This window comes from Taudactylus pleione, unplaced genomic scaffold (assembly GCF_031769625.1).
Source record: "Taudactylus pleione unplaced genomic scaffold, aTauple2 ptg000341l, whole genome shotgun sequence".
NCBI lineage: Eukaryota > Metazoa > Chordata > Amphibia > Anura > Myobatrachidae > Taudactylus > Taudactylus pleione.
The window spans coordinates 2323097-2349167 of record NW_028284742.1 but is presented as its reverse complement, the minus strand read 5'-3'; the positions used below and the strand labels follow the sequence as shown (position 1 = coordinate 2349167).

Below are 26071 nucleotides of genomic sequence, written 5' to 3'. Positions count from 1 at the left end.
CATGTACATTTATACAGGCATAGTAATGACAATCACAGCGAGACGCCTGATGCGCGTTTCGCTGTAGCTTTATCAGAGAGGCAAGCCGACCGCTGCCTTTCCCGGTTCTTTTATACTTCAAACAACCAATTCCTATCATTAACGTTTTTCAAAAACGGCAATCCAAATTTGTGATTGGTGGTCATACATCCCATTGTTACTAACTTCTTCTATAACAATTTGGCCCATAATAGGATGAAAATAAATAAAAATAAGAAGCATCTTAAATTCTCTAAAATATATATGAATACACATTAACAAAATAACAGATATACCACTTCATATAATCTCATGTAAACAAATATTAATTAGAAATCAACTAAGGTACATATAAACATATACCAATATATATATACCTACATACCTGCACATATACACCTAGAACGCATACACAAAATTATATACTTAATGAATATGTATTAACTGTGAATAAATAAATATGAGTATAATACATAGTGTTAATATTATTTATAGTAAAATATCAGTGATATAATATAATGTAAAAGTGCACATTTAATGTAATTAAAAATGAGTGTCAATATTGTAAGTGTCATGATCTCCTAAATAAAATAATTAGTGCAAAATAATTTAACTATATATTAATAAATATAACCAACTAACATAATGTGCCATAATATCCTAAAAATAAAATTCTCACATAATTAGTGCAAATTAGTAAATATTTCTAAAATATACAAATATGTTCCACATGAAACATTTATACAAGGGTGTAAATTAGTATAAAAAAATATATATATGTACTCATATAGAATTATATGAAAAATCAATCCAGCATTTTAATCATAAGGTATTGTATTATATAAATAGTGATCAACTCTACAGATGGTTATTGATTAATCTACAGAAACATTGAGAAATTAATATTTTCATTAAGTCCTAATGGTGTGACACTATTCATCAAAAAAATCTGCCTGGCTTCTTTTTTGAGGAGTTCCTGAGTCATATCACCTCCTCTTAAACCAAGATTTATTTTTTCCATCCTGAATGCAATTAACCCATTGCTCCTGCCATGATGGTAATGCAAGAAGTGTCTGGCTACACTAGTTAAGGTTTTCATCCTGCTGCTATCCCTGTACGCATTATTGATGTTAGATACATGTTCCAGTATCCTCTTTTTCAGTTGTCTCTTTGTCATGCCAACATATATCTTACCACAGGGGCAAGTCAGACAATATATGACTCCCAATGTGGAGCAGTTGATGAAATCTCTAATCTCACATCTTTTCCCATATCTGTTTACATAGTAGTATCTTTTTACCATAAACTCACAGGCTTTACAATGCCCACATTTATGCGAACCAGTGTTTTGTTCTCTTGGTTTCTTCTTGATCTCAAAGTGACTACGTGTTAAACAATCCTTAAGATTCTGTGACCTCCTCCAACTGATATTAATTCTAGTGCCAAGAACTGCTGCCAGATCCTCATCTGTTTTGAGTACATGCAGATGTTTTTGAAGAGCATTCTGTAAGCTCTTCCATTGTTTACAAAAGGTGCCCACAAATCTTATTGGTTGTTTTTGTTCATTTTTTCTGCCAATATCATTCTGATATAGAAGTGTATCCCTATTTCTCATATGGGTCTCATGATATGCCTTTTTAATGATCTGATTACTATAACCACGAGATTTTAATCTTCCTTCTAATTCTTTAGCTCTTTTCTGAAAATTTTCTTCTGTAGAACAATTCCTTTTCACCCTCAGAAATTCCCCTTTTGGAACGCTCTTTTTAGTAGCTGGGAAATGAGAACTTTGATAATGTAGGATACTGTTAGTTGCTGTCTTTTTCCTGAAAACATCTGTAACTAGATGTCCTTCATCACTAATTTGAATAGTGAGATCCAAAAATTGTACCTGTACAGGGTTTATTTCTGCGGTTAATCTCAGATTCAAGGTGTTACTGTTCAGTGTGTTAATAAATTCTATTAGACTATTCTCTTCTCCTTCCCAAATGATGAAAATATCATCTATGAATCTGAACCACCTGATTAATTTGTCTGTATATAGAGAATTATCTTCCGAGAAGACCACCTCCTGCTCCCACCAGCCTAAATACAAATTAGCATATGTCGGGGCACATGTACTGCCCATTGCAGTTCCCTGCACCTGCAAGTAATGTCTTTCATTGAATACGAAATAATTTTTTGTCAGGATGAAATTCAATAGTTTTACAATAAAAGCATTAAATTCATCATCTCTTCTCTCCATATTCAAGAAATATCTCACTGCTTGTAGTCCTGAGTCATGACTAATGCTTGTATGTAAGCTTTCCACATCACAAGTGGCAAGTATTGTATTCTTATTAAGGGAGATACCATCTAACTTGCCCAATAAATCCATTGTGTCATGTAAATAAGATGGTAGTTGTGTCACATATCTTCTCAGATGCTTATCTACAAAGTTACTAGCTTTCTCCCCAAGGTTTCCAATGCCAGACACTATTGGGCGTCCTGGGGGATTCTGTTCATTTTTGTATATTTTGGGTAATAAATAGAATGTTGCGGTTTTAGGGTTATCCACCCATAAGAAATCAAAATCTGTTTTAGTGATTACTCCTTCTTTAAATGCATTGGTAATCATATTCTGGTATAGTTTCAAAAAATTTTGAGTTGGATTAAAAATAAGTTCTTTGTAGCACTCAACATCAGTTAATTGCCTCTTTGCTTCCCGCAAATACATCTCTTTAGGCCAGATAACAACATTTCCGCCTTTGTCTGATGATTTAATTTCAATATCATCCCAATCTTTAATTTCATCAAAAGCTCTTTTCTCTTCCCTATTTAGATTAAATTCTCTATGTTTTTCAGACATAATTAAATCTAATTCCTTAGATACCAATTTCACATAAACCTCTACTTGTGGACAGATTTTCATATCTGGTGTAAATGTTGATTGTTTTTTGAGAATAGGTCTATTGTGACAAATGTCAGTATGACTCCCAGTACTTTCCTCAGCTAAATCTTCCAACATCATAAGTGCATTGTCATCTTCTTTATCCAAAATAATAGAGGAGCGTTCCAGTGAGGTTTCAAGATGATAATCTGTTCTTTTTTTGAAAAATTTGTGTAGGAGTAATTTACGTGCGAAGAGGTTTACATCTTTCTCCCATTCAAACCTATCAAGGTTTTTCATTGGTGAAAAGGATAATCCTTTGCTTAACAAAGAAATGTGTTCTTCACTCAGAGTTCTATTTGATAAATTCACAATCCTAAGTGTATCTAACTGTTCATCTATCTTCTGTAATTCCTCCTCTGTCTCTGAGGCATTTCTTCCCACTTGGACTTGTTGTTTCTTTTTCTTAGATCTCTGACCCCCTCTACGTGTTTTTTTGTATTTATACCTATAGGTTCCTCCACAATATCTGTGTCTCTCCCTAAAAAACTCCTCCCTCCAAAGGAAGTATTATGTACCTCATTATCTGAGGATTCAACTTCTGAGGTTGAATAAATAGCTGTTGGTTCTTGTCTTTTTCTACCCCTTTCTTTATTCCATCTGAAAATTAAATTCTGTGAATAATCATTTTTATCTCTTGTAAATTTTCTTCTCTTCTGCTCTATGATAAGTTTCTCATTCTGATCTATTTCACTTTAAAATTTTTCAAATGTCTTTTGGAATTTTTCCAGATTCTCAAATGTTTTCAATTTCTCTCCTAACTTGTCTATTTCTTTAGTATATTCATCAAACATTATTATATTGTCGTGCTTGATTAGCACTTGCATCAATTCCTGAGAGCATTTCAATAAGGCTCCTTCCCATTCTTTCTTAAGATCTTCCGTTGCCAGATCATATGCTGGAAAGACCTTAGGTCTCAAACCTCTCGGAGTAAGATTATGTTTAATGTAACTTTCAAATGTCGTTTTGGGAGTGGGAGTCATACTGACATTTGTCACAATAGACCTATTCTCAAATAACAATCAACATTTACACCAGATATGAAAATCTGTCCACAAGTAGAGGTTTATGTGAAATTGGTATCTAAGGAATTAGATTTAATTATGTCTGAAAAACATAGAGAATTTAATCTAAATAGGGAAGAGAAAAGAGCTTTTGATGAAATTAAAGATTGGGATGATATTGAAATTAAATCATCAGACAAAGGTGGAAATGTTGTTATCTGGCCTAAAGAGATGTATTTGCGGGAAGCAAAGAGGCAATTAACTGATATTGAGTGCTACAAACAACTTATTTTTAATCCAACTCAAAATTTTTTGAAACTATACCAGAATATGATTACCAATGCATTTAAAGAAGGAGTAATCACTAAAACAGATTTTGATTTCTTATGGGTGGATAACCCTAAAACTGCAACATTCTATTTATTACCCAAAATACACAAAAATGAACAGAATCCCCCAGGACGCCCACTAGTGTCTGGCATTGGAAGCCTTGGGGAGAAAGCTAGTAACTTTGTAGATAAGCATCTGAGAAGATATGTGACACAACTACCATCTTATTTACGTGACACAATGGATTTATTGGGCAAGTTAGATGGTATCTCCCTTAATAAGAATACAATACTTGCCACTTGTGATGTGGAAAGCTTACATACAAGCATTAGTCATGACTCAGGACTACAAGCAGTGAGATATTTCTTGAATATGGAGAGAAGAGATGATGAATTTAATGCTTTTATTGTAAAACTATTGAATTTCATCCTGACAAAAAATTATTTCGGATTCAATGAAAGACATTACTTGCAGGTGCGGGGAACTGCAATGGGCAGTACATGTGCCCCGACATATGCTAATTTGTATTTAGGCTGGTGGGAGTAGGAGGTGGTCTTCTCGGAAGATAATTCTCTATATACAGACAAATTAATCAGGTGGTTCAGATTCATAGATGATATTTTCATCATTTGGGAAGGAGAAGAGAATAGTCTAATAGAATTTATTAACACACTGAACAGTAACACCTTGAATCTGAGATTAACCGCAGAAATAAACCCTGTACAGGTACAATTTTTGGATCTCACTATTCAAATTAGTGATGAAGGACATCTAGTTACAGATGTTTTCAGGAAAAAGACAGCAACTAACAGTATCCTACATTATCAAAGTTCTCATTTCCCAGCTACTAAAAAGAGCGTTCCAAAAGGGGAATTTCTGAGGGTGAAAAGGAATTGTTCTACAGAAGAAAATTTTCAGAAAAGAGCTAAAGAATTAGAAGGAAGATTAAAATCTCGTGGTTATAGTAATCAGATCATTAAAAAGGCATATCATGAGACCCATATGAGAAATAGGGATACACTTCTATATCAGAATGATATTGGCAGAAAAAATGAACAAAAACAACCAATAAGATTTGTGGGCACCTTTTGTAAACAATGGAAGAGCTTACAGAATGCTCTTCAAAAACATCTGCATGTACTCAAAACAGATGAGGATCTGGCAGCAGTTCTTGGCACTAGAATTAATATCAGTTGGAGGAGGTCACAGAATCTTAAGGATTGTTTAACACGTAGTCACTTTGAGATCAAGAAGAAACCAAGAGAACAAAACACTGGTTCGCATAAATGTGGGCATTGTAAAGCCTGTGAGTTTATGGTAAAAAGATACTACTATGTAAACAGATATGGGAAAAGATGTGAGATTAGAGATTTCATCAACTGCTCCACATTGGGAGTCATATATTGTCTGACTTGCCCCTGTGGTAAGATATATGTTGGCATGACAAAGAGACAACTGAAAAAGGTGTATATGTGCAGGTATGTAGGTATATATATATTGGTATATGTTTATATGTACCTTAGTTGATTTCTAATTAATATTTGTTTACATGAGATTATATGAAGTGGTATATCTGTTATTTTGTTAATGTGTATTCATATATATTTTAGAGAATTTAAGATGCTTCTTATTTTTATTTATTTTCATCCTATTATGGGCCAAATTGTTATAGAAGAAGTTAGTAACAATGGGATGTATGACCACCAATCACAAATTTGGATTGCCGTTTTTGAAAAACGTTAATGATAGGAATTGGTTGTTTGAAGTATAAAAGAACCGGGAAAGGCAGCGGTCGGCTTGCCTCTCTGATAAAGCTACAGCGAAACGGGCGTCAGGCGTCTCGCTGTGATTGTCATTACTATGCCCGTATAAATGTACATGCTGCTTATGTTTGTTATTGGTCAGTGAATGACAGCGCATACCAGCGCGTGTTATACTTACCATGAGTGGAGCTGATTAGTGTCTTGATACTAAAGTATACAATGATTATGCTATCACATACTGTCTTGTAGTGCGTGTGTGGGATCCCTGCTATCTGCCACTACATATTGGTCTATAAACGGGAGCGCTTATTAGCGCATGTAATACTGACCATGAGTGGGGCTAAAGACTATAGTAAGGGGACAGTGTCAATGATGAAACATGCTGCTATTTAATACAGCCACAAAATCCCTGCTATTTTCTATGTAATTGATATCAGAACGCTGTTATAATATTAATCACAGCAGTGGAATCCCTTAAAATATAAAAAACACATGCATACTGCTGATAAATTATGACAATATATGAAATATTTATTACCAGCAGGATTATTATTACAGCAGTCTCCACAGTTTATTAAGATATAGTTTGTCAATATAGGATACAATTTTGTCTTTCCAATATATTATATTAGAACTGTCATTGGAACTATTGTTCATTTCATATTGAACGATCCATCAATTTAGATGATAAATTGAGTTCCCTCATCTATCAATTCATTTTGTATGAGAGCGTTTATATTAGAATCAACATAGTTATTTGACTGCTTAATTGCATCTACTATTCATTATATTCAGCACTGTGATCACATCCAGCTGAATAAGTGTATCAATTATATAGTTCTGTAGTAACAGACATATTGTGTCAGTGGGGTGTTAAGTTGAAGTATGAGACATTGGCCCTCATTCAGAGCCGTACGCTCTGAGCAGAGCGCACGCTCTGAATGAGGGCCGGGCTCCATTTTCATGGAGCGTCCTCCTGGACGCTCGTATAGCTGTGGGTCACCACCCACAGGCTATACGAGCGTGCATTGTGATGGTCGCGATGGTCGAGACCATCGCGACCATCGAATTTGCGAGCCGGAGCCTGCGGTTGAGGTTTTCAACCGCAAGCTCCGGAGTGATTTTGGCTCTATCAGAGCCAAAATCACTCCCACTGACATCACTAGTGATGTCAGTGGGCCGGCTTCTGACGGGAGGCGTTCCCGTGGGAACGCCCCCGTCAGGGAGGCACGCCCCCGGCACGCCCACCAAAGGGGGCGTGCTGTCAATCAACATTGACAGCACGCCCCCTTTGATCGGACACAACGAGCGAAGGACTTTCCTTCGCTCGTCGCGTCTGGCGCATGCGCACGACGGAGCTCCCTCCGTCGTGCGCATGCTCAGTCCATAACATCGACCCACTTGCGAGCAGACAGCCGCTCGCGAGTGGGTCTGAGTCAGGCCCATTGTTTCTCTTTATATCCTGCTACAATTCCCTGATAGACTGATACATTCTCTAGTACAGAACCTGATATACTTGCACTACTATATCTTCTTTACATTAGCAGCTAATGAATGGGACATAGTGACTATCACAGCCATTATTTTAATACTTATTTCCTTACTTGTATATTTTCTTCACTTATCTATACCCATTTTATTTCGCTGGATTTGTTTTAGTATATGTTTATTAAAATGTATTATTAAAGGTTACGTTTTATGTTATAAATGTGCGTCATGTATTACCTGCAGGTATTTAGAGGTTGGTAACTATTTTAAACACCCACACACGGGCCGTAAACATGATATTCGTCACGTTCTTACATGCCAGACACAATTTGTTGTATACATAATTATTTGCCCTTGCGGGCTATATTATGTTGGCCAAACGATCCATACGTTCAGGGAGCGAATGGTGCTTCATCGATCTGCCATTCGAGCAGCCCTGGACGGACGTGACAGTGACCAGCCGGTGGCGCGTCTTTTTTAAAAATCTACACCATCCCCTAGCAGCTTTAAAATATAAGATTATAGATCACGTTCCAAAAGATATCAGGGGTGGTGACCACTGCAAGAAATTGAGTCAATGCGAGGCCCGCTGGATCCATAGACTAGATACAATATCACCCAGAGGGCTGAATGAAACACTTAGCTTGAATGTGTTCATGTGAATATTGGTAATTCGTTAGAATTATTATCTATTTATACAGGGCTGACGGCTCAGATAGGGATATTGAGTTCTTGGAAATATGCAGTTTTCCTGGTGTTAACAGTGCTGTATTTATATATTTTTAAATTTTTTGCCCGGTACCGTGTGTCAGTGCGCAATGTTTGAGAAAAGCTTGCGTATATAAGAGTAAGCAAAATGGGGTTAGTCATGACATGCCCTGTAATCTCGGGGGTTTGGCATGTTAGATAGATTTATTATTGTTGTGATTGTGTTGTATACATGTCTTTTTCTACATTTGCAGAGTGATCACTGTGTAGGTGTGTGTGTGACACACAGACTTTTTTCTCCTTTTTAATGTTTTTTAATGTTTTTAGGGTATCACTTATAACACTGCTTATTTCACTGTTGTATTTCCATGTGCTATGTACATGGTCCGTTTTCACAGTACGATTTATTTTTGTTCCCCTTCCACAGCGTTGTTAGCCAGAGAGGAGTGTGGTGTTAGGGGTTGCTAGGCAACCGCATGCGTCATCTCCCGCTATGTCCGGTTTCCGGCTAGTCAGGTGGCCCACCTCCTACTCGGGCAGCAGCGCTGAGGGGAGGAGAACTTCAACTGTATAAGATAAGACGCCTGCACACGCAGGTTTGATTTTTGTTTTCTCACATAATGTGACCCATCCTGATGAAAAGGTCTATGGACCTTGAAACGTCGATGATAACATGTGTCACTGAATCTATTTAAATATACGTTTTTTGTATCACGATTATTTGGGAGTGCCGCCTCGTTCTTGGAGTGGGACGTGAGATGACTGCATGTGCTTGGGAAGGCATCCCTCCGTTGGTCTAATCATCCAGAGTGCCAGGCTTCCATGGGAAGTATATATATATATATATATATATATAATCATGGAAGCTTGAGACTGGTTCACATCTGTTTGCTCTCAAAGAAGGGAATACCCAGGTCCCTAGAGGCTTTTGTTTAATTATGAGGAGCTTCGGACAGTTACTGTTGACTCACTAAATGTTGTAAATCTATTTGAGTTTAACTCTGATTGTTACTATGAACCCATTAGGAGTAGATATTTGATTATCAGACTTGGATCATATTTGGGCCCGATTGGGTCGTGATTAACCAATGTGGTCACATACCATGTTGCACCCCAAAACTAGGAATGGTGAGTGCCGTGGATTAGCTTGCAGCTTTTTGTTTATTATGATCAATTTTTATAATTAATCATTTTGTGATCACATTTTCTCATGCACCCCTCTTAACTAGTTATCTAACTTGTGTCAGCTGTTTTCCTAGGTGCTTTGCAACAGGTGTGCTTGGTAACTGTCTCACATTTAAAAGCAAATTTGCTGTGAGCTTTAAACCTTGATAGCATACCCTGAGTTTAACACTAATGTGATGGCTATGTCCATGTTATAATTCTAAGCAATAGAGTAGGGACTTCCAGTAAAGTGGGGTCCCGTGACGATGGGCTGCAAGCTTAAATGCATTGATCAATTCATGAACCAAAACCCCACTGTTTATTATGTTTATTATTATTAGTTATTATGGTGAGTGCAGAGCCCCTGTGATTTATATATATATATATATATATATATATTATATACTGTATATATGTGTGTATATGTAGCTATGTGTCTGTATATCTAGATATATGGCTATTTATGTCAATATTTATATAAGTCGAGCTCACGGAGGTCAGAAACCTCCCGTGGACCAGAAAGTGTGAAGAGAGAGAAAGAGAGAGATGTCATAGATATGTTAAAATGGGGGCAATTGAATCATAATTTTGTGTCCTCTGCCAGACTCCTAAAGAAAGAAGAGGGAGTAACACCTAAGAGGTAAGTGAAAATTGAGTATCATGTTTGAAGAGGTGGGTCTTAAGGACACTACTGTTGGCCTATACAACATTAAAGTGTCACAGTGCAGCTGAACCTGATGGTCACTTACCAGGTCCGGCGGCACTGGGGTCCAGGCTGGCGAAGGACAGCAGGTGGGAGATCCCCGGCGCCCACTGCCAGCTGCTGTCTCTCCCCGGCAGCTCTGTGTGCAGGCGTCCCCGGTTCCCATAGGGAAGCGCGCGCCGCTCTGTTTAATATTTAAAGGGACAGGCACAGGATTAGGGGGAAGCTGATTGGCGCTGTATTGAACCCGGACCTATATTAGGAAGTTCCTGGGAGCACTCCAGGCTGCATTACCTTACTCCAGCGTTCATACCCAAGTTACAGACTCCTCGTTCTGACCTTGGCTTGTTCCTGACCTGTCTCTGTTTCCTCCCTGGTACTGCACTTGATATTCCAATTCTGACCTTGACTCCGCTCATGACTCTGATAATGTCTGACCAATTTTATCGTTTGCTGGTTGGGATTCTGACTCGGCTTGCCGACTACGCTGTTTACCTCCATTTCATCCAGAGTTCACCAGCACCTGTATAAGGGAACCTAGGCTGAGGGCCGCGACCGGTGTGTCGATGCAGCTAAGTCCATACCTCCTTGTGGGGGTCCCTGGTGAACAGAGCCGGCACATTAGGCTCCGCGCCTCAGTTATAGGTCTAGTCAATCCCACAATCCCAATACGGGTGGCATCCGTTACCTATCTGAGAATTGCGACATTAAGGGAAGGAAAATATGTCACTACAGTGCGGGCAAACGCAGTATATGCTACAAACTGGGGCATCAAAGAATGGTATAACCAGACTTGCCTACTCTCCCTGAATGTCAGAGAGCCTCCTTGAATAGGGGTGATCTCTCTGACTCCTTCATGTTTTGTGCGTTTGGCATGTTTCTTTACCAATAAAAAAAGTAATAAAACAATGTGTTATTTTTGTTGTCTGCGTATAAACACTAATCTTGGTGGTGGGATTATCTGCTAGTGGGCACCAGCCAAAATCCTGCCTAGGGCACCAAATTGGTTAGGGCTGGCTTTGCCTGTTTGCATCACTGGATTGCAGGTGCTACTAGTGTCTGACAAACACACAGTAACCTATTTGCAGTTTGCACTTGTAGTCAGGGCCGGTTCTATGCATACACATCGTACGCAGATGAGTAGGGCGCCACTAGTGGAGGGCGTCTTGGCTGCGACCATGCGGGCCGACTGTCTCTGTGACACAGCTGCACCGCGGCTGTGTGTCTGTTTTAAATAGCAGCCAATGAGAGTCAGACAGACTCATTGACTGCTGCGACCACTGCCGGAGATGGGCTGGAGCTCACTTATGAGCTCCATCTTCTGACTCCCGCAGTGGGTAATGGGAGAGACGTCATGACGTCTCTCCCATAATGCAGAGCGGCCCGGCCCGGGAGGACAGAGGAGCAGATGGCGGCGACGGGAGCAGAAGCCAGAGTGGGGATTCACGTCACTGTTTTTTTTTTTATTACGTGTGTTTACTGGGGGGGCACTGCATCGGGGGGGCACTACTGGGGGGTGACTGGGTGAACCACTATTGGAAGCACTATATAAAGGGCAATACTGGGGGCACTGCATGGGGGGGCTACAACTGGGGGCACTATATAAAGGGCACTGCATACAGGGTACCACTATTGGGGGTACTGTATGGGGGGACTACTACTGGGGGCACTATATTAGGGGCACTGCATAGGGGGTACCACTACTGGGGGCACTGCATAGGGGGACTACTACTGGGGGCACTATATAAGGGGCTTACTACTGGGGGCACAAGGGGCATTGCACAGCGGGGACCACTACTGGGGGCACTGTATAAGCGGCACTGCATAGGGGGGATCACTACTGGGGGTCATTGTATAAGGGGCACTACTGGGGGCCTGCATAAGAGGGACCACTACTGGGGGCATTGCATACTGGGGGTACTGTATAAGGGGCACTACTGGGGGGGACTGCATTAAGGTGCATATGGAATGGAAAGGACTGTTCCCTGAGTGACGTGAAAGGGGTATGTGTCATGGTTAAGGCTTTTTCCATGAGACCATTTTTTTGGGCACACGCAACAATATGCCTGGGGCACCAAAAAATATATTTGCTTACCAAAAAATTTGGGCTAGGGCAGGCCCTGCTTGTAGTGCACTGGATTGCAGCTGCAGCTCGTGTGTCAAACAAACAAACAAACATTTAGACTGACAAAGATGCCTGCAGTCACTCTTCCCATCTACATCTACCTATTACAACTCTCTAAATCCTCATAATGGCGTATTTTTATTATTATTATTATTATTATTATTATTATTATTAATAATAATAATAATAACTACATTCCATACCCTCTCCACCCTGTGTGAAATGGCGCCTGATCATCTCTACCGGTGTCCGAATAATTAAAATAAAGAAAAATAAATCGTATAGTCCAGTAGACTACATCACAAGAACTTGCCATGCACCTTATATCAAAATCTCAACAAGTGCATGTGTAAATAGGGCAAAGAAATATGCATATCGACTGCATTCATACACGCATGTACTTTACATGTGTTTTAATATTCATTTAAAAATACATTGCCAACGCCACTGTGTATGTAGCTTTGATGCCTTTGATCTACTCCATAGGGTAGACACTCGGCATCGGTTTACAAAAAGACCATTTAAAAACAGATGTATAAGTAATTATCAAGTGACTTTCGGGCATATTTATTAATTCTGCCATTAACATATGCAGAAACTGCTGTTTCCACATACAATAATTAAGGGCAGAATTAAGCATCCCTTAAATGCTGTTATTGGAGCCCGTGTCCTGGCCATAAAAATTGATACATTCAAGTGAAAATATAATCCTTATTGCCGCGATTTGCTCCGATAAGGATTCTTAATTTTCGGGGGCACACAGCATAATTTAATAAATTTGCCCCTTGGTATCCGTTATATCAGACAATTACGATTATTTTATACTAGTCCAGTTACAGCTGCAGATTGAATATCACAGCTCCTCTACTATAGTAGGTCTTGTGGTAACATTAACTACAGGGACCTGCAGAAAAATGGGGTCCCTTGATGCTGGGCTGCAGGCTTAAGTGCTTTGATCAAATCATGACAAAATCCCCTTGTTTTATTTGCTGCACACACATAAATTTGCAGTATATTATTGTTAGCGCCGATAGCAAAAGTTTTTCTGTTTTGTATACATATATGGCATTAATATTGCCATGCTGCTGGTACCATGTATGATATGGGTAAAACCGAGCGCGGGCATATATCTTTTCTGTTTTGTTTCAAAATTTTGCCTTGTGCTATCATGGCAGCTTTCAATTAAGGCTATAAAAGGCCTAGTTGGGTGTGGCTAACAGCCAGCCCTGTATAGATGTGTCCCTCTGTATCTAGGAGGTGAGTACATTTAACTGCAATGTAATGATGTGCTAGGCATATATGCTAGTGTTAGGGCCCTGCAGAAAAATGGGGTCCCTTGATGCTGGGCTGCAGGCTTAAGTGCTTTGATCATATCATGACAAAATCCCCTTGTTTTATTTGCTGCACACACATAAATTTGCAGTATATTATTGTTAGCGCCGATAGCAAAAGTTTTTCTGTTTTGTTACCATTAACTACAGTCATTGGTTTCAGCCCTCTTGTGGGCTGAACCAAATGTGCATGAGAATGCAGACTACAAATTCTCCATGAGCTAGGGACATGACTGAGACAGAATGTACCATCTAACACAGTGGACAAGTCACTCATACATATTGGAGGGAACTCAATTAGGTACGATTATCTCGCACACATAAGTGTGGCAATTTGCCCCACTTACAGTACCTCCAGATTTTTGTCCGCACCCCCCAGTGAGCAAAAATGTGAATGTCTGGCACGAGTCCAAACCATGCGGGGGACAAGTTCAGATGCCGTTGCTGACGTTTCACGCTGTTGCAATTCCAGCTCACACCCCTCATGTGTGGGAGTGAGATAATCGCACCTAATCAAATTTCCCCCATTATGTGGGCTGAAGCAATGTTCAGCCAATTAACTCCTTAGTAACTAGTGATATCACTGAAACATTAGGCATGTAGAAAATTGATATGCTGAATATTCTTTTATCCCACAAAATGGCCACTTCAACTGTATTGTTAATAAACCCACATTTAAGATACTAGCAAAGAATATTTTGGAGCTTTACAGTGTATCTGCAGACTTGTTCATGTTTTATTATCCTCAAACTCCTCAGTGACTTGTAATAGAGTAAACTGTAATATCTTCCTGGCTACCCTCATATACATTTTTGGCTAATGGTATAGATCAGTGGTTCTCAAACTCAGTCCTCGGGACCCGACACAGTTCACGTTTTCCAGGTCACCCAGCAGGTGCACAGGTGTATTCATTACTCACTGACACATTTTAAAAGATCCACAGGTGGAGCTAATTATTTCACTTGCGATTCTGTGAGGAGACCTGGAAAACATGCACTGTTTGGGGTCCTGAGGACCGAGTTTGAGAACCTGTGGTATAGATGAATTATCTGTTCCCAAAACACAAGTCAAATAGAGACCATTTTTTTTTTTTTCCGTATTGGACGGAAATATTGTCATCTACAGTGGGACAGTAACCGGCACTTGACACCCAGATCAGTGCAAGATTTATTCTCATCTATGCAGTGCAAACAGGGCACATTGAGAAATTACAAGTCGCAGAAAGGAAAAATATGTGGCTTTGGAAATAGAGTAACAGGTTTAGGAACATTCTGCCCTTGCTGCCTACAGTATGCTAGGAATGTTGTTATAAATAGTTGCAACTTGTAAACAACTGGACACATTTGAAAGTTAGTGGTCAGTAATTCTAAGGAATGATATGTGTTGTTATCAAATAGGGGTCTGTGTCTTGCAACCTAAAATAGCCTTCTCGGGATTACCACCTGTTCAGTGCTATCCAAGTCACGTTCTGCAGCTAGTTTTTGTAGTCATACATTTTAGTGCATCTAAAAGTGGTTGAAATAAAATTTATCCCAATACCTCTAAATATATCCATGATATCCCATCATCCTCCTGACCCTTCCTTTCCTTCTATTATTTCATACAAGTACTCATTTTTAGCATAGAGTCTGATTCAGATGTGGATGGTATTGCACAGTTGCAAGGAAGTGTCTGTTCAATACCATCCAGCAAATATGTAAATGCTGCAAAAGACGCATAGGCAGTAGACACCTCCTGACAGCAATTGGCACCTGAGTGCAGCGTTCGTAGATGCTGCATCAGATTACCATCGCAGCTTTTGGTCACGATGGCGGGAGCACCGGCCAGTCTGAGTAAGCTTCAGCTCACTCATCTGGCAGCTTGTGAGACCAGGCAATCTACATCCACTGACGCAGACCCTGGCCTCGCTACTCCCAGAAAACCGGGGCGGCATGCCCGTTTCCAGGTACACAGTCCAGGCATGCCTCCGCTCCGACCCCTAAACATCGCAGCATGTCAATCATGCTGCAGCTTGGGGTATCTGCGGGCGAGATTTCAGGACCCGTACTGCACGTGTGCAGACCTCAAATAATCAGATAAGTACATAAACCACCATGGGGTTTACATACTAATCTGAATCAGGCCCATATTTTGTTAGAGAGTATTAACACGCATGCACTGTACTAGTTTTGTGTTAATATGGTTTACAACCAAACCTGTCAGTACTTTTTGTAGCTTATTGTGTTTGTCTAGTAAGCTTTTTGTCTCTAGAATAGTGGCAAATAGTGTGTGCAAGTAATACCTAAATGCTTATGCTTGGTTGGTATGACTGAAATGTAAATAGATTTTATATGGAAGAGATAACAATATGAAATATACTAAAACTTTAATACAAGGAAATAAGAAGTTGCGTGCTGTGGCTTTTGCTAGTTTTGGTTTGTGTACATACAGTATAAAATGAACTATATTTTAGCAACCAATATGTGATATAGATGAACATGCGCACACTATAAACAACACCAATGAGGTCCAACCGTCACCTGCTACAATACAGTTACATGAAATGTCAGTATATACTGTTGAAACTGCACACACAATGCACTAGGATACAATTCACAAATAATTCTAGAAAATCATACAATAAACTTAAATGAATAATTGTAATAAATCCTCAAGTACCCCCAACGGGTCATTTTTCTGTATTACTTTAATCATTGCCAGGTGGATTTATCAATTTTGTTTATAATTATCACAGACATACTGTAAATCCTGTAGGGGACTGAGAACCCCTGATCTATACAACTGCATTAAGAACATCTCCACAAAATGATCTTCTAACCGTTCACAAAGCTTTCTCCAGGAACAGATAACCTGTCTGTGCAGTGAACAGTTAGAGAATTATTCGTCTTGTGAAAAATTGCCAAGATCCTGCTCAGTTGTCCAATAAGGGTCCTGTATTGCACACACTTGTTAAGCAAATACAATGTAACTAAATTATTCCCCTTACAAAATGTCCATAAAAATGCAGAAACACAATCATTGACATAAAGATTTTCTGTATTGCTGGGATTTCATGTAAGTTATTCTGGGTACACACTACGCCGACGGATCGGCCAGCCAGTTGCTTGGCAGACCGACCGGTTTGGTAAGTATGTTGCACAGCATACACACTTACCAACCGGTATGTTTGGCGGCAGGAACTAGTGATGACGTCATTGTCACTAGTTCCTGCAGCCAGCAAATACACTGGTGGCCAAATTTGCAGACACATTTTGAAATGTGAATGTTTTTCAACGTTGAATGCTTCTAAAAACAGTTTCACTTCACACAGTGCAATGATTCATATATCAAATTAAAGGAAATGTAATGCTGAATTCAACACAATAAACAGAGGTCAAATATTTGCATTACAAGGGAAGTTATGCTACTTTCAGTCAGACAAAGAAGCACAGATGCGTGAGATTCAAGAAGCGGATTGTAGTGACAGCTACTACCAGCAAATCGGAATCGTTGTTCTGAGGTCCAATCAGCTGTCATTTATGAGCAGGTGCAAGGTCATGTTCAGAGGTGGGAAAGGTCAGTTTGCTGTTTCATTTTGCAGAATAAAGTTGGTTACTGAACTGCAATTATGGCTGGATGTTTGTGTGTATTGTTTAGTGCTACTGACGGTGTAAAAAATAAATACAACAATGTCGTCCAGGCAAATTGGTGACTGGTCACCCAGGAAGAGATCCAGGATTGTGGTGTTACATGAAAATGGTCTTTCGTATGCAGCAATTGCGGGAGAAGTTGGTGGGAATGTGACATCAGGAGTACGAAAGTTTTGTTTACACTATCAGGAAACACAATCTATACAAAACAAAGAAGGAAAAGGCCGGAAAAAGTACACAACAGCTGTTGATGATAGGAGAATAAAACTAATTTGCGTCAGGGACAGATGGATGTCATCTGCGGCCATTAGACTTTCTTTAACTTTAGAATCAGTATAGAGGCAACCTCAATGTCAGTGAAATCAACCAAACCTCCTAAAACCCGCAGAAATATTAATGTGATTAACTTTCAACAACTATCTACCTCTCTACAACAACGACTCTCACCAATTTCTGCACTCACTTCTCCTGAGACTGCTGCATCACACCTAAACCAGATTCTAGTAAAAGCCCTCGATGAAGTAGCTCCAGCTACCCATCACACTCCGCGTAGACTCAGACGGCAACCGTGGCATTCTAACTTAACAACGCATCTACAAAAACTATCACGTAAAGTAGAACGTCAGTGGCGAAAGTCTCGCACTCCACGCGACTTCCTCACATATAAGTCTATCTACAACTCTTATCGTACTGCTCTGGACACTGCCAAGCAAATATATTTCCAATCTCTTATCTCTGCTCAAGCCTCTAACCCCAAGCGACTTTTTAATACATTTAAACTGCTTCTTACCCCTCCCTCACCCAAGCCACCTGCTACTATCTGTGCACAAGATCTTGCTTCCTATTTCAAGGACAAGATTGATAATATCCAAAATGAAATGTTATTCTCTTCGTCAGCTAGTGACCTACTCAATTCCCTACCTGAACCCTCTGGCACATTCTCTTCATTTGACCCCACAAATGAAGATGAAGTATCTACACTCTTCTCATCCTCCTACTCTATTACCTCTCCTCTAGATCCTATACCCTCACAAATTAGTAAAGCTCTGTCTCCTGTGCTCATCCCAACCCTAACTAAAATCTGTAATCTCTCTCTTTCTACTGGCATCTTTCCATCACTGTTCAAGCATGCAGTGATTACTCCCATTCTGAAAAAACAAAATTCTGACCCTAACACTCTCTCTAATTACCGTCCTATCTCCCAGCTCCCATGCCCCTCCAAGCTACTGGAGAGACTTGTCTACACCCGCCTCACACTTTCTTAACACCCACAACTTATTGGACCCACTTCAGTCTGGCTTCCATTCCCAGCACTCCACAGAGACAGCACTGACTAAGGTAGTAAATGATTTGGTCACTGCCAAGGCTAAAGGCCATTACTTCTAATTCTTCTAGATCTCTCTGCTGCTTTTGACACTGTTGACCACTCTCTTCTCGTACAAACATTACAATCCCTAGGTCTTAAGGACACAGCCCTTTCTTGGTTCTCTTCCTACCTATCTGATCGCTCTTTTTCTGTTCGTTTTTCTGATTCTGCCTCCTCTTCGCTACCTCTATCAGTTGGAGTACCGCAAGGCTCTGTCTTAGCTCCTTTGCTATTCTCAATCTATACCACCTCTCTTGGCAAACTAATCCGCTCTTTTGGATTTCAGTACCATCTGTATGCGGATGATATTCAAATCTACCTATCCTCTCCAGATTTATCACCATCTGTATTGGTCCGTGTCACTGAATGTATTTCTGCCATTTCATCTTGGATGTCATCTCACTACCTGAAACTTAATATTTCTAAAACAGAATTAATTATATTTCCACCGGCCAATAACAGTTACCAATCTGATCTCTTTATCAGTGTTGATAACTCAACAATCCACCCCACCCCACAAGCTTGCTGCCTTGGTGTCATCCTTGATTCTGAACTGTCCTTTGTTCCCCACATTCAATCTGTCTCAAAATCATGTTACATACATCTAAAAAACATTTACAAAATTTGACCATATCTCACACAAGACACTGCAAAAACTCTAATCCATGCACTCATTATTTCCCGCATTGACTATTGCAATAGTCTCCTTACTGGTCTTCCCAAAACAGGCTATCGCCTGTTTTTGGTCTTCCCAAAAACAGGCTATTACAATCCATTATGAATGCAGCTGCAAGGCTTATCTTCCTTGCCAAACGTTCATCGTCTGCTGCCTCGCTCTGTCAGTCCCTCCATTGGTTGCCGGTTTTTTACCGTATTCAATACAAAATACTGTTACTTACACATAAGGCCATTAACCAAATTACACCAACATACATCTCTTCACTCATCTCAAAATATCTCCCAACCCGACCTCTCCGCTCAGCACAAGATCTGCGTCTCTCATCCCCGCGCATTACTTTTAGAATGTAAGCTCTCACGTGCAGGGCCATCTACCCTCTTGTGCTTCTCCTTACTATAGTATCATTTACTTCTTACTCACCACTAGGGCACCTAACACTTGGTTGCTTATGCTCTGTTGCTTATCTGGGTGATATGGTCACTAATGTAGCAATATATATTATCCATGTCCTGTATTGTATTGTTCTGTAAGTCACTTGTATACAATTTGTTTTTGTACTTTGTAAGGCGCTGCGGAACACTTGTGGCGCCATATAAATAAATGCTAATAATTACTTGCTCCCATTTACGGTTACAGGACTTTCTTCGGGCTGCACCCACTCTATGGAATGCCTTACCACACACAATAAGACTTACCTCTACTCTTCAATTGTTCCCTGAAAACTCACCTCTTCAGACAAGCTTATCAGATTCCAGAACCGACCACATCACCTTCATAGCTTCCATGTCTTATTACATCCCATCTCACAGTGCACACATAACCTCACATATTGTCTTTCTTTCACATACACCTGACATTTTGCCGACATTCCTGTGTGACTGGATCATGCAGCCCACCAAGAAACTCTGCATTCTGGCCGGTCCAAATTGCAATATATAGCACCTATCCTTGTGTATCAATGCCTATTTCCCTATAGATTGTAAGCTTGCAAGCAGGGCCCTCTTACCTCTATGTCTGTCTGTTATTACCCTGTTTTGTTCGATCAATGTTTCCAATTGTAAAGCGCAACGGAATATGCTGCACTATATAAGAAACTGTTAATAAATAAATAAATAAATAAATTAGCAGTGAACTGAGTGCAACTGGTGTTTTTGTCAGTGCAAGAACGGTATGGAGAAGACTAACGGAGGTTGGCATAAAAGGTAGGATTCCCCGCAAAAAGCCATTGCAGAATAAAAAGCAGCTGCAGAAACGAATACAGTGGGCAAAAGAACACATTGCATGGACAGAAGCTCAGTGGAAACAAGTGATATGGAGTGACGAAACTAAGATATCAATATTTGGTAGTGATGGGGGGAAATATGAGAGACGTCACATCGGGGAAGAGGTACATCCAGATTGCATTCAAGCAACAAAGAATCCTACAAGTGTTATGATCTGGGCATGTATGACAGCAGATGCTGTAGGCCGTTTTATGTCATGGATGGCACACTGAACAGCAGAAAGTATACTGACCTACAACCAAAACTTCTACCTTCTATCATGGATCTTTGTCCAGATAATGCCCCATTTTTTTTCCAGCAATATTTTGCTCCCTGCCACACTGCATGGATATGCAAACAGTGGTTCACGGAGAATGACATACAGGTGCTGGGATGGCCAGTAAACAGACCAAACCAGAACCCCATAGAAGATTTGTGGTTTCATTTGAAAAAACTGGTACATCTGAGGCATCCATCCAATAAAAGACAATTAACTGAGGCTATCATTTTCTCAGGGCACCACATAATAAAGAACGAAGAGCTCCAAACATTGGTTGGCTCAATGCCACGTCGCTGTGCTGCTGTCTTGAAAAATAAAGGATACCCAACGAAATACTGATAGGACAGTAACATCATATGTACACAGGGATGTTCACCCTAGGTGTTGTTTTCACTGCATAACTTCCCTTGTACTGCAAATATTTGACCTCTGTTTATTGTGTTGAATTCAGCATTAAATTTCCTTTCATTTGATATATAAATCATTGCACTGCATGAAGTGTAACAGTTTTTATAAGCATTTGAAGTTGAAAAACATTCAAATTTCAAAATGTGTCCGCAATTTTGGCCACCACTGTAGGTCGGTTGCCCGTACACATAAGACAGATACACACAATATATCTAAAAGATATATCGCATCCAGTGGTGGCTCTAGAGGTGGGGCTGCATCGTGTTGCATTATTCAAATAGGGGAACCACACCAACTGCCCTTCCAATCGCTACAAAACATCGCCGGATGGAACTCAGTGGCAGTTGGTGTGGCTCCCCTATTTGAATACTGGACTACGCTGCAGCCCCACCTCTAGAGTCGCCACTAATCACATCTGCCATGTTGCACGGGTGACTCGATTTATCTGTGAACGACGTGGTTCACAGATATATCAGGTGTACACACGGTCTGGACGATATATCGCCCGTCGGCTATAAGGACGATATATCGTCCAGTGTGTACCCCACATTAAAGCTGTATGTATGTTTCATGTAGTCCAGAAGTTTAAATATCCAGTAATGTCTGTGAAATGTCATTATGCTCCATTGCATAGTGTTCCATTTACACACACACTATAATTCCAATTTGTGCTTCATAATGTATATACCATGAAGATATATATGCCATTATATGTTACGTTACAAGAGCTGTGAAACCAGATACAAAATACAATCATATGACACGTAAAAATGATTTTGTTGTTGTTCTGTTACAAGCTTGAGACTTTTCTCTCCTAAGGCTGCTGTAAGCTTATACCTGCATAACTATCTCAGGCCTACATTATGCTGCACAGGGCTTAGCAGACACTCTGAGGTTTCATGTTTTAAGATTTAAGATATGTAGAAATAGTAAATGAGCAACTTACCTTGTGATTTGGGAAATTACAGCATTGCGAGGACATCTACGAGAAACAAATGTCTGGAATAGGCATTTCATGACAGGAATGCAATGTCCTGAGCTAGTTTCTTCCACACATGGCTCAGCCTTAATCAGATTTCTATAATCCTTTTCTCAACATGGAGCAGCCTGATGATAGAACTTACACAGTTCCTGGGAAATAAATGTTAGTATGTCGTTAAAGGACCTTACACTAAGGACTCTCAGTGTAAATTATGCTCATATACCAACTATAGGTGCGTTGGGAAATGATCACAGGTAATCTGTGTGGTACCGATGATGACCCCGTTACAATGGAAGTGTCAGGACCAATTAGGATATTAAATTATGAAAGCTAATAGTCTGCAGAATCTTAAGTCGCAGATGCCTGACTTATAGTATTACCTATTATATGACAAGTAACAAGCTTGTGTAAGAGCCAGTTATACTGTGAATACTTCTATGCATCCTGCCATTTATTTATGAGGTAAATATTGATGCAGATGGAATGTAGATACACAGAAATAACCCCTTTATTATATGTAACCAGGCTGAGTAGGTGTCCTGTGTGATTAGTATACTTACTGACGAAAATAAAGGAGTGGGGCACACAAAGCAGTGGATTCAAAATAAAATTGTAGTTTGTGTTGTATTTATTTGTCATCTTAAATTGCTGCAATTTAAGGAGAAAAAAAAATCACTCGGAAACACCAATTAAATACAATTACAAAAATATACATTGTAAAATTTGTAAATTTTAAATGTTTTTAAAATTACAATTACTGAAATCTCTAGATGTTCACATTTGAATTTTTGTTCCCAGTAAATGTAGTATGAAGACTAATTTTTAAAAAAAAAGTACCATTAATGATCAATATGTAAGTGTTGATAATCTCAGTAACCCTATTCAAAGGCCATTGTAATTTAATAGGTGCATTATAAATGTATTTGTTTTAGCCATTATAATAAATTCATGATGTAAACATTATGCCGCTGTGTAGGCCTAAGAGTATTACTATAATCCAGGAGGGTCTCCAAAATGCTAGTTTTGTTTGCCGCATTCGGTTTTCTATAAATCCCAAATAAAGGCAAAATATTACTTACCTGTGTTGTGCTGATTCACCAAATACAGCTGGTACATCTGTCACAGCCTGTATGATAAAATTCAGCCTCAAAAATAGGTATGAGACCTTCCCCGACTGTGGCAGACATCAAAGGACTCTCCTCAATCCTGCCATAGCCGCCTGTTTATAATATAGGTAGCGTTTTACAGATGGAAATGGAGCAGGTAAGTAATATTCTTATTTTATGATTAATGTAAGGTATTGCACATACCAAAAAAAGTTTTTGTTTCAGTTATCCTGTAAAACTGTGCAGGTTTTTTTTGTATTTTTTATTTATATTAATGGTTAGTTTAATACATTGGTTTGTACATACGTCCCTGAACATTTTGTTACACACTTTGCTCTTTCACCTTTTGTTCATTTCAAAAGGTAGAGCTGTTTAATTTTGATTATAATATATGTGTAAAATCTGGAGTTTGCATTATCGATACCGTTTGAACAGCATCGATATTAGAGAGATTTGATTGCACAGACCAGATTGCCCACACCTCCCATTTCAATATAAAATAACTTTGTCACACAGAAACAGTTTGCGGTTCCAACACACACAAAGGTACTATATTGTAATAAGGGTATAATCAGCCTTAATCTATACAATGCAGCTATATACAGGATAAAGACAAAGATACAATTACCAACACTTCGCCATGCGGTCTTGGATCCTAGACTAATCAGCTGTCCATCAGGATTGCTGTGTGTTTCTTTAGGGTCAGGCAGGGAGGAAGGTAGAAAAGGAAAGGGAGGGGATCCAGACTGCATGGCAATTTATAGGTGTACAATTACCTTTGAACATAAGCTGAATACTCAGAGGGGTTCCCTATTGGCCCTTTATTACTGAGCCACAATGGTTGTTGCTATTCATTTGTTAGTAAATGGTTGACGTCACTGGAGGTTGAACTGTTAAAAAAATCCCTTTGTACTAACATTTGGCATGCAAATCTACAGGGAAGGTGTACAGTGATTTATACAGTATAGAGTATAATTCTTGGCAGGTCTTCATAACTCGATAGTGATCCCTTCCATATTCATTCTGTTGGTTTCATATTCCTGTTGAGACAGAGGGAAATCGGTAGATACTACTCATGACCCATTTATCTTATTCCTAATCCCAGATATCATATAACTGCTATTTAACATGTAACATTCACTGTATACCTTTAAAACACATAGCATTGTGCGTATCTCAGTCAGTTTAGGGTTAAATGGGATATAAGTTTATTGTAAGGAAAGGCTGCTGTCCGTCGGGGTAAGGTTTCCGACAATAATACTTAAAAGCTGGCTATGCGATTGAAACGCAAAACAGTATTTAAACAGTATTGCTGTACTAACTTTATGTGTTTATGTAATGTAAAAATGGCGCTTCACTGTTGTGAGCACAGAAGCATGGCTCGCCATTCACAATATGACGAGTTGCGGGGGCATGGGATGCGTTTGCATGTATAGCGAGCATGTGCAATTGCGCGTGCGCAAGTGCATGCGCAAATGCGGCGGGAGCCTGTGTTCGCATAAGATGGCCGTGGACGATCAAATCGTCCAATGGATGTCGTGTTGCGATTCGTGCGCAATTAAGCGATCGCAACCAATTTATACGGTTTCGACAGTATGTTCTCCCAATGTTTTCGCTTCCACCAAAAATATATAAAAAATATAGCAAAAATATACTGGTAGGTTAACTGGCTGCTTAGTACGTGTATACAAGGGTGTGTCTTAGGATATTAAGGAGGAGATGTACTAAGCTCTAGAAAGTGATAAATTGAACAGTGACAAACTACCAACCAATCATCTCCTGTCAGTTTTTTTCAAACACAGCCTGTAACATGACAGGAGCTGAGTGGCTGGTAGTTTATCACTCTTCAATTTCTCTCTTTCCAGAACCTAGTACATCTTCCCCTTAGACTGTAATGTGTAGGGACCAGTGATGTATCTGCAGTGGTGCCCACCCTATAAGCAGAGCATATTTCCGGTGCTCTGTTTGGAAATATGGTGTAGGCAATTGTGCAAAATACTGTATATCAAAGACTGACATTGTGCCAGAGACTTCTTATCCTCTGAAGGGCCACCGGCCCTGCTCTTCGGCACAGAGCCCCCTTATTTCTTAATATGCCCCGCGCATAGACAAATATAATTGGTACAGCGCTGCCTAATTGTTGTCATTATACGAATAAATGAAATGTATTAATTATTTTGTGTCCTATCCTAGATGTAGATCTTAGGATACCCTGAACATAATAGAATAATCTTACAGCAGATGAGAAATGAAGGGAGAAAAAGAGGTAATAGGAAGAGGTCATGGAAAAGTTTTTCTGCGATTAATATAGGAATTCAATTATATGGCTTTTCCCTCTAAGCTAGAACAACAATAAAAAGTCAACCATTCATGATCCATCATATATTTTCCTTACATGTTCATACAGCACTCTTTGAAAGAAAACTGGGTACCAGCCACGAGTGACAAGAGATCTGATGGAATGTATAAATCCTGAGTGAACGTGATCACAAAGAGTACTTTATAATACAACGGGAAGTGGCGGGCTTGCTTGAGCGCACCTGAGGCTTCCCCAAAACGGCCTTCAAAAATATACCCAACATGCCTTAAACACTGTTCACGAATAATACATTGCCCATTTTGGTTCTAGGACATTTTGAAAGCAGCTGCTTCCGCCACTAGTCAGCCAATTGTCTGTTGGTAATTAACATCTGCCATATGGTTGCCTCTGGCAAAACGGACAAATTAAGAGAGGAATTCGCTATTATAAAACATGATTTCTCTAAACTTAGAGACCACACCATAGAAGCCGAAAGG

The 26071-nt window shown here is 39.6% G+C and overlaps 1 protein-coding gene across 1 annotated transcript in view; it reads right to left on the bottom strand.

Annotated features, from left to right (window-relative positions):
* The window catches only part of ABCA4 (ATP binding cassette subfamily A member 4), a 363439-nt gene extending 341241 nt beyond the window's left edge, over nt 1-22198 (bottom strand). Inside the window, exon 1 of the mRNA XM_088443970.1 lies at nt 22134-22198. The gene's annotated coding sequence lies outside the window, so the exon portion shown is untranslated. The remainder of the gene's footprint in view (nt 1-22133) is intronic.
* Nucleotides 22199-26071: the final 3873 nt, after the last annotated feature.